A 16944-nucleotide genomic window follows, 5' to 3' on the forward strand; every position below is an offset into this window, starting at 1 on the left:
TCACATTCCTGATATCGAGCTGTGGTGACTTTGAAAACGAATAACACAATGTTAATAAGGGTTTTTGAATCTTTGAAACACTTAAATCAATATATTGTGTTGGTTATTGGTAGAGAGGCCTCTCGATGGAGACTGGAAAATACATGTGAAATCTTTCACACTTATTTTCTCTGTAGTTAGTGCGAATGCTGTTTACAGCATTCCACTATAGTGCTTCAAATCTTTATTCCGCTTAAACTTATTATTTCAGCCAATACTTTGGCACTCCATACAGTAACTTCAGCTTATTTTCAGCTACAGACACCATTCAAATATTAAACTATTCAGGCTGTTCAGGAATCGATGGGAAACCTTCAACTTTTTCAAAATATTTCATACTTTTTGAAATATTCAGCTTTTTAAACTCTTTTTTTTACATTGAAGTCAATGGGAAGAGCCTTCAAATCAGCCAATACTTTAGCTCTCCATAACTTCAGTTTACTTTCAGCTACAGAAACCATTCAAATATTAAACTATTCAGCCTTTTCAGCAATTGATAAGAAACCTTCAACTTTTTCAAAAATATTTCATACTTTTTGAAATATTCAGCTTTTTAAAAAAATGTAACATTTAACATTGAAGTCAATGGGAGATGCCTTCAAATCCTGTTTTCCTACACTTTGCGCCAAATGCATCTCCTTCCACATAATTTCAGCCAGACCCTTCATTCCAACTTTCAAATGACCACAAGACCTTCAGCTATTCAAACTTGACTTTTACTTTTGATATCTTTTAAACATTCTGAGATATTGAATTTAGTTTGGAGCTTGGTAGAGAGGCATTTTTCAGGATTTTTACATTAGAGTGGATGGGAGCAGCTCGTTAACTCTAGAGTGCTTTGATCTCAAAACAGAGTGCAGGAGAGCTCAAAATTCTCCCCCAAAAATGTTTTAAACTTGCCATACTTCCCAAACTCTACACTCCTCAGACATATTTTTTCATGGAAAACGTAGGAAAACCTCTCCTAGGTTGAAAATAAAAATAAAATAAGAAAAGATATTAGACAAAATGCCTCTTGAGGGCATGAAGTGACAAAAACGTTCAACATTCCTCCATTGAAGCCCATTGTAATTTCAGGCAGATATTTTCTCACGGTAGCAGCCGCACACCTTTAGTTAAACTGCCAAAAAGGCCACATTATTAACCCGAAACTACACAAAAATTACACTTCAGATACTCAACTTCGTTGACATGCTTCACGTTTTGAAATTTCACAGATATCTGTTACGGTTCTTCCACAAAACGTTCACATGCAAGAGGTTTATCTCTCATTCAGAACAATGGAAACCTGTGATCTCTACAGAGCTCGTTAGCTCAACTATAAACACCTGTATAATGGAACACGATGATGTCATCACTCCAACTGACATGCAGCAGACTTCAACAGTCCAGCTGTGAAGACATCTTCGGGACAGTTTTGAGATTTCTTCAAATGCCGTTGCCATGGCAACACAATGCTCGCCTTGAAACACGGTTTTCTCATAGCTTCAGTGAAAATACTCCAAACAGCCCAGAACTTCACAGGTTTGATAACGATGCAGCCATAAATGCATCTAAGCGTAGTATGGGGTGTCATCAAAAGTCGTTGCCATGGCGACGGACCACTCGCCATGAAACACGATGAGGCTGTAAATCCAATCGACACTGTCCAATCGTCCTCCAATCTTCACTTGTATATCACCGGTCCATGCCTCAACAGCTCTACGACAAATCTGAGATCTCACCATATGCCGTTTCCATGGAAACGCATCCCTCGCCATAAAATATGATGTCACTATAACTCCTATGCAAATGTTCAAAGAGTGCTCAAACTTCACATGTGTGCTAACAGTCCAGCCGTGAAGACATTTCCAGGACAGTTTTGAGATTTCTTCAAATGCCGTTGCCATGGCAACACAATGCTCACCATGAAACACGGTTTTCTCATAACTTCAGTGAAAATACTCGAAATGGCCCAAAACTTCACAGGTTTGGTAACAATGCAGCCATCAACACATCTAAGAGTATTATGGGATGTCATCAAATGCCGTTGCCATGGCGACAGATCATTCACCATCAAGTTAGTTCAAAAGTTTGCAGTTCAAATATTCTTCTGCTTTCCCAAGCCTTTTTACATTCTTTTCTCATCTTAATACAAATTCATTCACTACTACTTATATCTGATATTTAACTCCTTCAGCCTATTTTCAGCTGCAGAAAACATTTAACTATTACATTATTCAGCTATTTCAGGACATCAAGGCTATACATGTTGTTTATACCTTTTTTTTTTAAACCTTTTCTTTGAAATATTAAGCTTTTTCTGCATTTTTTTTTGCTAAAAGCAGCTACCATTCAGCTAATAACACATTCAGCTTTTTCTGAATTTTCAGCTAAATTCAGCCATAAATGTTCACAGTTTACAGCATTCACACGCATTTTCTGCAGGAAATGCATTTTGTAGTTATCTTTCTTGTCATTCAGTTAAAGTATTCATTCATATGCTGCAGTCAATCCTAAACTCGATAGCAGTAGTTTTTTGTACGGGGTGATTTTTGTCCTGATTGGACCAGTACTGATAGTTTGTGAAGGGTTCCAATTCAGGATGTTTTCTATGCTCATTAAGTTTGCCTTCTACTGATAAAACACAAGTAAGATGACTTTCTATAAAAGCTCGAACGAACCTAATGTCCTTTGAGTACTAACATGTTGGGTTTAGATAATATTCGAATAAGGACACATTCACCTCAAACAAATAAATAGATATTATATTCAGTGTATGTGCAGAGTTCACAAAGCAACATTTCAACTTCCTCTGCAGGAAAGCCAAACTTGAACACACTAAAAAGTTATAAAATCTCCTAGTAAATAAAAAAACACCTGCAGGCGTCTTTGTTCAAGTTTAACATGCTCCTGACAATCCAAACATTTATGTATAAATCTACCTTAAATAGCCAATTTAAATGAAAAGAAAAAACTGATACTCACATTGCTGATATCGAGCTGAGGTGACTAGAGAAAACATTACATTGAGATTTGAAAAACGAATAACAAAATGTTAATAAGGGTTTTTGAATCTTTGAAATACTTAAATCAATATATTGTGTTTATTGGTAGAGAGGCCTGTTTGTCATGAAGAGGGTTACTTACCCTCCGCCATAACGATGATCCCAGCCCAGAGCAGCAGGATCTTGAGACCTGCCATTACCAGGAGTTAGGGTTTTGTCATCAAGTATTGTCAGGATAGAGGATAATCAATCAGCAGACGAGTACTTCTATTTAATGCAGAGAAAGAAATGTCTAATTTTGAACTCTCATGCTTTCCAACTCAGCGTCTGTCAAGTTAAACCAGTCTTATCTTCACAACTTCTGCAATGACGCTGCAGTTCTCCCAAGTTATTTTCTAAGTATTTCTTTGATGGTCACTATGTGAATATGCAAATTATGTGTCTGGCTTCTATTCCAGCTGTAGGGTCAATGATATGAGAGACTCCGAGTTTAATCCCGAATATTAGACATTAATTAGGAGAGTTATAGAGTGAACAATGAACATACACTGAACATTATAGACTTCATACAAGTAGATATTTTGGCATGTTGTATTAAACCGCTTACATTGCACAGGTGTCCTTAAGAAGCAAGTAAGTGTATATTTTAAATAGCTTAATTAAAGCTATTTAATTAAAAGTTGTAAGTACGTTTTTATCCATACATCTTTTTCCGCATCTATTGATCCATCTATATATCCGCCTACTGTAACAGATCTAAAAAAAAAATGTATTGCACTAAATAAAAACATAACTGTATCATAGACACTACCTTTTACAAGAATACACTTTTATTGTATTATCTATATATGCCAATCCTCAGCGGTTATCATTTTATAAGTAATAATAAATACAGTTTCTTACAGTTGGCCATAGCCATGATCTCAGGTCAGAGCCACAGTTTCTCAACCAGCGGTTAGGTCGCAAGCGCACTTAGAAGTCGGAACAAAGACAAGATCACACGCCTGTATTTCCTCTTTCTAGTTAAAGTTTGTGCTAATTCAATTGTGTTAAAAAAACATCTATATTAGGATAAACATTGCAATCAAACCATGACTTCCTGTGTTGTCTGCACATGCCATTTAGTGACATTTCAGACAAATGCTTTCGTGCAATGCTGCTTTAAAACTTCAGTGCTCTTTCCAGAAGGGTTTGGTGACTTTTTCAGAACAAATCTAATTTAGACAGAGTGAGAATAGTGTGCATAACATGCCTAACAATAACTTTGAAGAACAGCAAATAAAATGTAGAGTTAACTCAAATAGTGAACTCCAAAGTGCATTGAGTGAAATAGACACTCTGCTCTCAGGCCTGCAGTATTGAAGCCTGCAGATGCTATCTCTTCTCTCCCAAACTTTTTTCTCCCTTTTTCTCCCATTTCAAAAAGAGAAAACATTCTTCCATTTGCTCCTGGAGTGAATGTCTTAATTTGCACAGTTTCATTAATTTCTTCTACAGTGTTAGTGTGTTTGAGGTCATTAGCTGAGTGTTTATGGTTTATTTCCTTATTGCCTCCCTCGAGTCGCCCCCCTTACCCCATTCTGTAGGTTTCCTCCACTCCCCCCACCCTCACTAACCAATCCCTCTGGGTACTCCAAATCCCTCTTGGCCAGGGAGCACTGGCTCTTTCCCTGTAATGAACTCCACAGGGACTGTTATTCAGTTTCATCACAGCAAAAATTGCTCCCATGGTGCCCTGAACACAGTGAAAACAAACAAAAGTAAATATCGGGAATTAATACGCACGTTGTTTGGCGCTCCCCAGCATCTATGGCCTTACTCCTCTGCTTCAGAGCATGGGGAGATATTTATACACAGCTGGAAATTGGCTCTGCATTTTCGGTATAATGATACAAAAAAACATTTCCCGAGCATGCAGTTTTTCCCTGCTGTTTGCCATACATCCAAAACCATGCATCCCTAAGTCCATCTTGTGGTGAAAAGTCCTCATTGCAGTTTGCTTTCACTCCTGGGTCCTGTTTAAAAAATATAAAAGTGCTCTGGAGCTTTGATTATACTCAATCTCATACTCGAATAATTTGTGAAGGAGTGGCCAAACTTAAAGCAATCAAGCAATACCAGAACTGAAACTGAACATTTTGTATCTGAACACGGCCCATTTCATGTGCCATCACTATACGTGATAAACATTCCTAAGTCTCAACCAGTTTTTTTAGATTCATTCATCATGTTTTTATATATTTGAGAATGTCAATTCAAAGAAATATGTGAATTGGGAACATGGTTTCCATACATCACGGAATGTCAAGGTTTTGTACAGATGACATGGATAACCAAGTGAAAATGTGAAACCAATCTATGTTGCTAGTCTCTCAGCCTCGTTCTTTGAATTTGTTGGCGCTCACACCTTAACTTCTTGAGAGCAAAAAAAGATTGAAGACGACCTGCACTCACTCTTTAAATAGAACACGACTTTAAGTATAAGCATGGTGTGTGTTTGTGTGTAAGTTAAAGAAAGAGCATTGAAGAAGCAGCAGAATAATCATTTGTCCCAGGTGATCTCTGAGTGTTCTGAGGCAGAAAAATGGGGCCGTTCCAGAGGACATTGACTTGGATTTTTTTTTTTTCGTTTGTTTGTTTTGTTTTTAGAAGCCTGGAATATCAATATTTTTTTGCACATTTGAAATAGCTTGTGGCGCAGGCTTGGCAATGGCAGTCTGAGCTTCAAACATATTAGTTTGCTGGGAGAGAAGAATCACCAGGGACAGTCTCCAAACACAAGCGGGAACAGCAGCACAGTCCTGTTCATCATTTGAAAGCTGCTATTGTTTGAACTTGAATAACTTTAAACAGGTTAAACTCATATTTAGAATGAAACGGTTGTCTTGTAGTCCTTCTCGGATTTCAGGTTAGAATATTTGTCAGCAGCTGCTCTCCAGGGAAAATGATGTGAGGTTCAGGCAAAGAAAGACGGTCCCTGCAGTCATTTATCAGTTGGAAGCTACACCCAGCATGCAGCAACTGGCGTCACTCTGCAGCATTTTCCCTGACATATGTGGACACACACACACACACACACACACACACACACACACACACACACACACACACACACACACACACCATGTATACATCACTTCAGGGGACATTACATTGACTTACATGCATTTCCTGGAGACTTATCCTAACCATAACCAACACATGCCTAACCCTTACCCTTAACCTAACCCTTACCCTAACCCTAATCCTAACCAAGTCTTCACCCTAAAATTAATGATTGCCCTCATGGGGACCTCCAATTTGTCCCCATAAGGGAGGCGAGTCCCCACACGTGACTGTGTAGGTCCCCACAAGTATAGTAATGCTAGGACACACACACACACACACACACACACACACACACACACACACACACACACACACACACACACACACACACACACACACACACACACACACACACACACACACACACAGTTCAAGTGAGCACTTCTTTCACCTTCAACGGAGCAGGTGCCGGTGTGAAGGAGGGCTAACCTGCCCAAGTTTGTGTGTGTTTTATATATTGTGTGTGTACAGTAAGAGAGAGACATTGATATAGAGAGAGAGAGAGACAGAATAAAGAAAAATCACTTAGCACTTTCTAGTACAATGTACAATGCTCAAGTTCAACTCTATGAAGTCCAATTAAAGCAAGACCTTAATGAAGTCCAAAAATTAAAAATACTCTAAGAGAAATAAAATAATACATATCCTGCTGCCCAATATGTATCACAATGCCACAATCAGAGGGACCATTGATGACCTAGACACAGGTTCATATCCATATACAGTACATACACAAACACATGCTCACACACATGAAATATAAACTGTATATATTAAATATATATCAATGTAGATGTTGGATAATTATCTATATATATATATATATATATACACACACAAACCAGATAGTAAGAGCAGAAGATAAAAAGGAAATGGTGAAATAAGGAACAACATGAAACAATGGACCTGCAGGTCAGACTGGAACCTGAGGAGCTGCAATGAGGACTTGGGACGTGCTCTACCAGAAGACCTACTGGGGCACTGTTTTTGTGTCCAGTTCAACATACATACAGAATATGCATAGTTCCACTGACTTGCTCTAACACTTGAAGTAGAATGGGAAGAATGGGGTTGCTAGGCAGGGACACAAAGGGCACCGCTATACGGATGTCAGTAGAAACCTCTACCATTTATATTAGAAGTCAATCTACCTTATCACATCGTGTACGCACACACACACACACACACACACACACACACACACACACACACACACACACACACACACACACACACACACACACACACACACACACACACACACGTATACATCACTTCAGGGGACATTACATTGACTTACATGCATTTCCTGGAGACTTATCCTAACCTTAACCATAACCAACACATGCCTAACCCTTACCCTAACCCTAATCCTAACCAAGTCTTCACCCTAAAATTAATGATTGCCCTTATGGGGACCTCCAATTTGTCCCCATAAGGGAGGCGAGTCCCCACACGTGACTGTGTAAACAGATGTAGGTCCCCACAAGTATAGTAATGCTAGGCCACACACATACACATACACAGACACAGACACATACACAGACAGAGTAAACACCACACATAATAAGCATGTGTACGCCGGTGTAATGAGTGGGCCTTGCGCTGCATGTCCTTAATCTGCAACCACCAGGCCAGCACAGAGGAGGCACAGTAAAGTACAAGCAGCCTGCAGTGAGCTGAGCCAAAATAAAAAGCCAAGTGGCTCACTAAACTCGTCAGGGGCTCTTAAAAGGCACGCACTGCTTCTCCCTCGTCCGTCCTGCAGCCCCACGGGAGCTTCATAAAACGCCGCCCTGCAAAACCAAACTCGGATGCATCGGTCCAGCCTTCCGGAACAGGCGTTTTCACAAACTGTAAACTATTGGAAACAAATGTCGTCTTAAATGTGTTCAAAAGAAACCTGATCCTCAGAGTCTGGGGGTGTGTCAGATGCAGACCAACACACACACACACACACACACACACACACACACACACACACACACACACACACACACACACACACACACACACACACACACACACACACACACACACACACACACACACACAACCCAATACTGTTTTTTGCTTCCTATGTGAGACTTTAAGTCCCGACCTCCTCCCCTATGTTGACCAAATCTCTGTGTGTGTGTGTGTGTGTGTGTGTGTGTTCAATTATTTAAGTTCCTCTGAAAAATAAATATTGAGAAATTCAATAAAACCCATTTACTACTTTAAATTAATTATTGCATGAATGCTGAGCATCTCATCTTAACATTTAAGGATAGTACACATTTTTGGAGACTCACGAAAACATGCTAAATTTAAAACAGGATTTTTTTAAAGATGAACACTGTTTGAGTCAAATGTTATCATCTTGTGTTTTGGGACAAAACTCCCTGAGATTTTCTTGGTGATAAACATCAGGCGGGTTTTATGTCCTCTTAAGTCTCCTATATTTCAACCGTATGCCAGACTTCCGAAAGGATTTCCGTCACTGTCACAAGCACATGTGCTCGGCTCCAGTAAAATAAGCACTCTGGCCATAAACTTGCCAATGAGCTGTCCCCAAATAACCACATCTGTCAGCTCAACTTAAACAGGCCCTAAAGAGTCACTTTTAAAGATGAAGAGATTTTACCGGCTCCACAAAGACGGAGACAATTCTTACCTTTGGCATGAAATTTAACAAAATAAAAATAATGAGAATCTCTTATGTGCTAATCAAGACTGGGATACTAAGATAATTGAATTCTGAAGGATTTCTGTTTTTAGTAAAACAATACTTAGTTCTTTAACCAAATATTCCTGATAAAAGGTGCTTTCTAAATCAATCTGTCATATTTGAATTGTTAAACCGTACAATCATGCAACATTATGTAATACTGCACATTCTAATTCTAACTAATTACCGTAGTTCTGTGACTCTGCTTTTTATTACCAGCCAAGTTAAATGTAAACCATCACAAACTTGCACACAACTTGAGCTCATAGCATCTCACCTCATAACAGTAAAGCCCGGGACAATAAACTGATTGCTGGTCTCAAATTTAGGCCGTGCCGTTTGCATCCCAGCAGAGAATTAAACACAGCTGGAGTGAGATGAGCTGAGACCCTGTACCAGGAGAGCAGAGATTTGAATGAGTGTGTGTATTGTGAAGGAAAGAGGGGGGGGGTTGTTGTACCTGGCCAAGCTGTGTTTCCTTGTTCCCACGGTCCTCTCTGTGCTGCACCCAACCTCTCCACCCCCTGAACCTACCTCCTCTGAAATTATGGAAACAAAATGTCCTCCTTAAACCAAGATTTAAAGGTTGCTGACAAGGGAGGGGGGAGGGGGGGGGGGGTGGATGAAAGAGCACAAGGTAGTGGGGGTTGCTGTCAGCATATCCTGGATAAGTTTTATACGTCAACTTCAAGAAGAAGCTTAAAAAATGAGATTCAACACGAAGCATTGTCTGTTAAAATGACGGAAGTTGGTGTATTACTAGCTGCACCTGAAAGACAGACGAGGAGCCAGACACACTTTTTCGCGGTTAAAAAAAAAAGAGGATAAAATAAAGACTTGGATCATCGTGAAATGCCGTCTGTTCTGGATATAATCAATAGCAAAAGAAGAATCCAGTTCAGGGTTGTCTCTCATATTTCAATCCCTGCTCCTCTGTGATCAATAAAAGTGAGCTGAAATCAAAGCGAGCCCTCTTTACTATTGTCTATTCAACGTTAGCAGACAAAGACTGAGGAGCCTTTGATCGCCCAGTCTGCAGGGCCCACAGCTAAACACAGACCCCATCCACCCACCCACCACCTCCAGGTGAGCCGTGTGTGTGTGTGTGTGTGTGTGTGTGTGTGTGTGTGTGTGTGTGTGTGTGTGTGTGTGTGTGTGTGTGTGTGTGTGTGTGTGTGTGTGTGTGTGTGTGTGTGTGTGTGTGTGTGTGTGTGTGTGTGTGTGTGTGTGTGTGTGTGTGTGTGTGTGTGTGTGTGTGTGTGTGTGTGTGTGTGTGTGTGTGTGTGTGTGTGTGTGTGTGTGTGTGTGTGTGAGAGAGTGTGTGAGAGAGAGATGTCTTTCATACACGTACACAAGCACACACACAACATAGAAGCCCTTTTTATAGGATTCACAGAGAGGGAAGCTATGAGGTTGTGTTTTCAGCTGGCAGGTCATCACATAAGTTGCTGGCCACTGTGTTACAGTGTGTGTATTATGTGCATGTGGTTGTACTGGGACGCTAGTGGCTATACAGTTTCCCGTTTAAAGTTCTGCTAAACTGTATGTAGTGGACAGTTCACCTTCCATCTTAAAGTTATCTTGTTTTTTAATATGCTGTCCTCTTCTGTTTTACTCTTTGTTTTCCCTCTCATGTCCTTTTTTCTTTTGTTGTCTTTTGTAAATGTTTTTCCTTTTCCATCAAGATCTGTTTTGACTTCTTCTTTCTGTCATGTCCTCTTTATTTTCTCTCTTTTTGCCCAGTCCTCTTATGTCTTTCTGCTTGTCTTACTCTCTTCTTCTCTCTTTGGTTCCTGTTGTATTCCCTTAAATTGTGTGCTTTTCTGTTTGTCCAGAATAATTTTGTTCCTTCTCAAACATTGGATATGTATTTTTTTGCCTCTACAAATGTTGGTCTCCTCCCGCATCCTCTGCTTTTTCTTCAGGCCTGTCCTGTTCTCTCTTATCGTTGTCTACTCTATTAGAGATAGGCCAAGAATTCAGAGTTTGTGAATCGAGGCTTTTCCATTTGATGTTGAGGGGGGCGATGCTCTCCGATTAAACAATAAAATAATGATTCCAGCCCTCGTTTTGATCTCCTGTTCTGTCTCCTTGCTTCTGTGATGTCCTTTTCAGTTTTCTCCTCCAAGACTTTACTGTTTTTTGATCTGTACTGTTTCGTTCTGATTTGTCAGCTGTCCTTCTGTTCTCTCCTGTCCTGTTCGCTTCTATTTGTCCTTGTCTTTCTTTCAGTTTCTTCTTCTGTTTTGTCTCCTTGGTCCTGTCATTCCTCAATCTGTTTTGCTTTCTTTTGCCACTTCTTCTGATATTTCTCCTTCGCTCTTGTCCTCATTCCTTCGCCGCCGCTCCTCTGTTTTCTGTCAGCTTGCAGAAAGCAGCAGGACATTTCGACTAAACGACACACAGCCTGCTGGGGCCTCCCGTGTCAGAGGAGAGGAGAGGAGCGGAGGATCTGCTTTGGTTATACACAAACAGCTTAATATGAGCTTCATATACCAAGGTGCGACAGAACACGCAGGTGAACATTAAAACTGATGAGTGCATCGCCACAGAGTTAAGGCATGATTAATTAATAACCCCGGTGAGTGAAAGCCCACTCACCGGGGCTATTAAGGCCGCACTGAGACTTTTGCCCAGGAAGAAATTGTACTCTGAAAATGAAATGGTAACTACAGCTGTTAGTAAAAATGACTATATTTAGCTCTGAAATGTCTTGGAATAGATGTATAAAGTCACCTAAAATGGAAAAACTCTGAAGTTAAATACAAGTGGAGTACCTTAAAATTGCACTTAAGTACTGCAAAACATATGACATGCATTTACCCAGAACCCCCTGTCTCTGCTCTGTCACTGTGACCAGAAAAAGTAACTCTCACCAGCCATCCCTCACCAGTGTGCCTGCTTGTTAGCTTGTTGCTCTGTGTGTTTGTGGATACCCATGTGTGAATGTGCATTTGTTCTGTATGCTTGTTAAATGTGCTGTCACTGATGAATGGATAACACAAATGGACAGGTAGCCAAATTAAAATTGTGTATGTTTTCCTCTCACAACCTGGTTTAGAAAAGGTGGAATTGTTTTTATCAAAGAAAGTCACAAATAGGAATGTTTAGAAAGTCACGTCCACAAAGCGAGAGGGGACTTTTTTCATTCATTATTTATGAAGTGTGCCGCCGGTTTCTAATAAACACTGACATTTTATTCAGATGCCTCAAAATTAATAGACGTTGTGAACTTTATAACATTCCTCTGTCACGTTGTTATGTAAGTCTGAGTAGATGTTTGGCGCAGAATAAGAATCATATGCATTTATGCAAGTGAACAAACATGAGGCAGAAAGTGTGTTTTGTGAATTTGTTTAAAGGCCAGTATTAGCATACAGCGACAGACAGTCCTGATTTCCATTCAAAATCCCCGGTTCTCCAGTGACAGTCAATCAGTCCGCACCTATGAAATTGAACGGCCGCCATGGAGCGAACCTTTCTCATCTGGGTGAAAGGTCATGACCTTCAGCCAGTACTTCTTCCTGTATTGCTGTAGCAGAAGGGCCTTTGGTGAGCAACAAAAGGAAATAAGAATATAAGAAAAGTTAAGAACTCGCAGGCAGAGCAAGTTTTCCTCTCTCTATATGCCTAACCTTTAAGCTGAGTTCCCCCCCGCGACTCCTGGATTCCTGATTAGTTTACAGTATACTCCCAAATCAGCATAATAAAGTGTGTGATGAGGCTGATGAGATCTAACAGTCTGCTCTTGTTTACCCCGCTGCAGCACCAGCTCCTTCTCTGCATGTGTGTGTGTGTCTGACCCCGAGGCACCGAGTCACTTTATGCGCCTTGCATCTCCCTCTAACAAACATCTACACGCACACACAAACACACACACCCACACAACCCCCCCACTGGTAGAAATCCTAGTTGTGCTGCCGGATCTCAGCGGAGGCCGGGAATCCACATCCCCTTTAGGCTAGTCCTGGGGTGCATTTACTCACACACACACACAGAAACAAACACACGCCCATAAATACATTCATGTGCACACACCCAGACACACGCGCTATCTTAATGAGAGAAGAAGATGGAACTATGAAGGCGACAGCAGAATGAAACCTACTCACCAAGGACTGACCTGTGGTTCGGGGGCGGCAGCAGCTCTGCAGGGAGCCCCTCTCCGCGCGCTGATCAGAGGGCTGCGCCGCCGAGGCTGCTCGCGCTGAAGGCGCTGGAAAAACCAACTGATTAAACGCCGCTGTCGCCTCAGCTCAGCTGCTATATGGAAAGAAAGCTTCCTCTCTTTTATATTTTTTTTCACTCATTGTTTGTTTGCCAGTCTTCTTTGTTTTCTTTGTCCTCTGCCGAGACAGCGGTGCCGGTGGATTGGAGCTGTGAGGGATTTGTGCGTAATTAGCTGAAACGCTCACCCAAGCAAGCAGAAAAAGTTAAATGTTAAACTTTTTTGAACTATGCTCCTTTTTTAACGTTATTTCTCTGACACTCTGCTTCACTTCCAAGATCAAAACCTCACTTCATGGTAGAAATATATTGTATGTGAGTCTTTGGAGTAGGCCTACATGGACAACAAAACAGTGCTGCCAACTTGCAAATCCTATTAACAAGTTGTGCGAACTTCAAATTGTGCAACGTGTGTGCATGAAAAAAGGCATGTCTGTGAGAAAATATGAATACATTGGTGAAATGTGAACAGAGTGACAGTAGACAGCGTAATTGGATCCGTTGATCAGTTTTAAAATCATGTAATCGTTCAAATCCTGTCCTTTGTGTGCAGCTACGAGGCTCGTTTGACTGAGAACTAGCTCATGGTCCCACTGAAGCAACATGTTCAAATGTGCTGTTTTTGTGAAGGGTTCGGGCCACATGAAGATTTTAGAGACATTCTTTACTTACTTTTGCAAAGCAAAAAGTGGATTTCTTGGAAATTATTGAAATGATCTTAACTTTTGGCAAATGAACAATAAAATATTCCAATTTACAATTAAAAGCTCTGATAAAATAGTCACTTTGAGTGAGGGGTGAAAGGTTGAGGGCGGCCCGCCTACCAAATGTCCCAATCAGAAGCCAATTCACAGTTCTGGACCTCAGAACAGGGATTGTCTATCTGTGTTTGACCAAATGAGACGTGGAATGAAACATTGTTGAATGTGGAGACATTCTGGCACAAATGAAAGGTTAAAAGACCCTGCCCATTATGTGTGCCCTCTGGTCGAGTTGGGCAAGTCATCCAAGGATGTGCAGCGACTCTGCCAGCCCGGGGCCAGACTTCACTGACTGCCAGCTCAGCAAGCCTTTGTTGGTTGGTCTCAACAAAGCTTTGTGTTCGAGTTTTTGAGATCCAAACAAAAACATTTGTATCAGTATTGTCATGTAATGTGAAAAAATAAAGTATTGTAAGAAAATAGTAGGTTTGCTACAATGGTTTGCTGGGTGTTCAGCTGCCCTCCACCTGACTGTACCTCTCGCCCTTGACTGCCACAGTTTGGCCGGGGTCTTCTCTGGACACAGTTGACAGATCAGGGAAGGGGCTCCGAGAGAAAGGACAAGGCCAAGCTCACTGCCATACCCTTGAATGACAGAGACCTACTCCAACAGGCAGACAATGGTCACCTTGCATATCCAGCCAAGTCAACTTTTCATTCATCTTCCCCAGTTTTGTCTGCCTTTTTTTATAATTTAAAAGTTAGCCGCTCTCATTTCAAAGTCACTGACCACCCTTGGCCCCTGCTGTGACAGCCAGGAGAGAAGCGAAATATCTTGAGGCAAGAGAGAAAGAGCTGAGACCTAGCATTATCTCATCTGGGCCCACAGGCAGCAGACGGGAGGAAAAGGGAAGGTGAAAAAAAAGGCCGGGCAGCTTCAGCAGGGGTATAGGGAAGCAATGGCTGGCAGCACAAAGAATGGTTCTCCTTCTTTTTTTCTGCTCCATTAATATCTGAGCTCCAGCCTGCATATATCCTCATTCATTATTCATGAACCGACCAGGAAAGAATGCAGGCGGGGAGGAAGGTGGGAAAGCAAAGGCCAGAGATAGTTCCAATCAGTCCTGGTTTAAATGACACTGAGTGGCAGAGCCTGGGGTTTTATGGCTCGCTGTTCAAATGAGACACTGCGCCATGGTAAAAGGTCCACACTGGCCCGCCGTTAATGACCAGCAGAACGTATTAGAGGCTGCGCCGCTCGTAAAGCTGGCTGCCACTAGGTAGCAAATTTGCCCAAACTTACTTATCATGGTTCTACACGGCAGCACTGAGTGAACAATATAACATATATCTACTAACCTGCACAAGACCTACGCTGAAGAGCATTTGGATACATTTTGAAGGCATGCAAAAAGTACCTTTCAATGTATGTTGCCGTTTTTACTTATCAGATCATTTAGTCTTTCTTTTTTCTATCTGCCAAACTGTACATGAGTCAGCACTGCACGCTGTCAAACTAAATGTCTGGATAGATTCATTTAATTATCAATTTAATAAATCCTCTTTTTATTTTCTAGATTAATCAATTCATCTTTTGGAGTAAAAACTGCACATTAAAAAGTTGAATATGTATAAATCCAAGGTAATGTCTTTAAATGTCTTGCTTCATCAATCCACAAGATATTCAGTGTTTGGATTTTCACAATCAGAAAATCTTCTTTTGCAATCGATCAATGTTTCATTAAACTAGCAATATTTTTTTATTTCAAACAAATTAAATTGATGGCTTTAGTGCTGCATTAAGAATCAACTAATGGGTTATTAGTTGATTCTTAATGCAGCACTAAAGCCATCAATTAATTGATGTCTGATTTTGTCCTGTTTTAAAGAGCACAATTGTTGTCTAAAAGCTGTTAAACCCATAAATGGGTCGCACTGGGGGATATAAGGTTTATCCCTTATTACAATTAATATGGGCACAGAATTGTGAAGTGAATCATGCCACTAAAAACGAATTTTAAAAGATCTTCTGGAAGACCAAATCTATATTAGTATTGGAATATACTGTATGTAGGGATTTCTTAACATACTAACAGACTGGACAAACACATTGTCAGTCTTCTTTTTGGATTTATTGAGAAAAATTGAATATGACAGGCGGTTCTTTTAACGTTCATGGTTAATCCCTAAACCTTTCTTGACCTACATTATTTAAACAACCTATAAATTGTACAACATGTATTGTTTTATTCTGTGAAACACTATCATCTGTGTTCTACTGTTCTGTATTAAACAGTGTTATATTCAGTTAATATTGATACAACTCCTCTTTGCCCTTGTGTGCTTAAACATTCTTGAATTGAACTGAATTTGATGCTTAGTCAGATCAGTGAAACCCTGTCCCTCCGGCACTGATGTCACTTTAAAAATACTTCACGCCTACCAGGATCATTGTTCAGAGATTAGTGAACAAAAATGAAAACAAGCTCTCAATGAATATGTTAAAGTAAAAGGGAATTTTTAAGCAGAATGTATCGTAAGCATTTTGCAAAAGACTCAAAAATATTTTATCATCTCATGGGGCATCTGGTGAGTAGGCCGTGTGTGTGTGTGTGTGTGTGTGTGTGTGTGTGTGTGTGTGTGTGTGTGTGTGTGTGTGTGTGTGTGTGTGTGTGTGTGTGTGTGTGTGTGTGTGTGTGTGTGTGTGTGTGTGTGTGTGTGTGTGTGTGTGTGTGTGTGTGTGTGTGTTTACCTGAAGTCTCAGAAATGGTAATGCCCTTAACCCCAATGCAGAGAAGACTTAACAGTTGGTATTGACTTTGTGAACATTTACCATAGAGGATTCAGACTATTCAATTCTATTTCAACTGAGGGCTGCAGACGGATAGGGAGGAAGTCCCAAGGCTCTATGTTGCTCACACACACACACACACACACACACACACACACACACACACACACACACACACACACACACACACACACACACACACACACACACACACACACACACACACACACACACACACACACTCTCTCATACACCAGCACACACTCATGCGTGTTGAATGTGTTATTCTCCAGTGATATCGACTCAATCGGATTTTAACCCTTCTTTGCTGGAGCCGTTCAGAGACAAACGCTCTCAACATAACAAAGTGTGTGTGTGTGT

Source organism: Pseudochaenichthys georgianus, chromosome 4 (genome assembly GCF_902827115.2).
Source record: "Pseudochaenichthys georgianus chromosome 4, fPseGeo1.2, whole genome shotgun sequence".
Classification (NCBI taxonomy): domain Eukaryota; kingdom Metazoa; phylum Chordata; class Actinopteri; order Perciformes; family Channichthyidae; genus Pseudochaenichthys; species Pseudochaenichthys georgianus.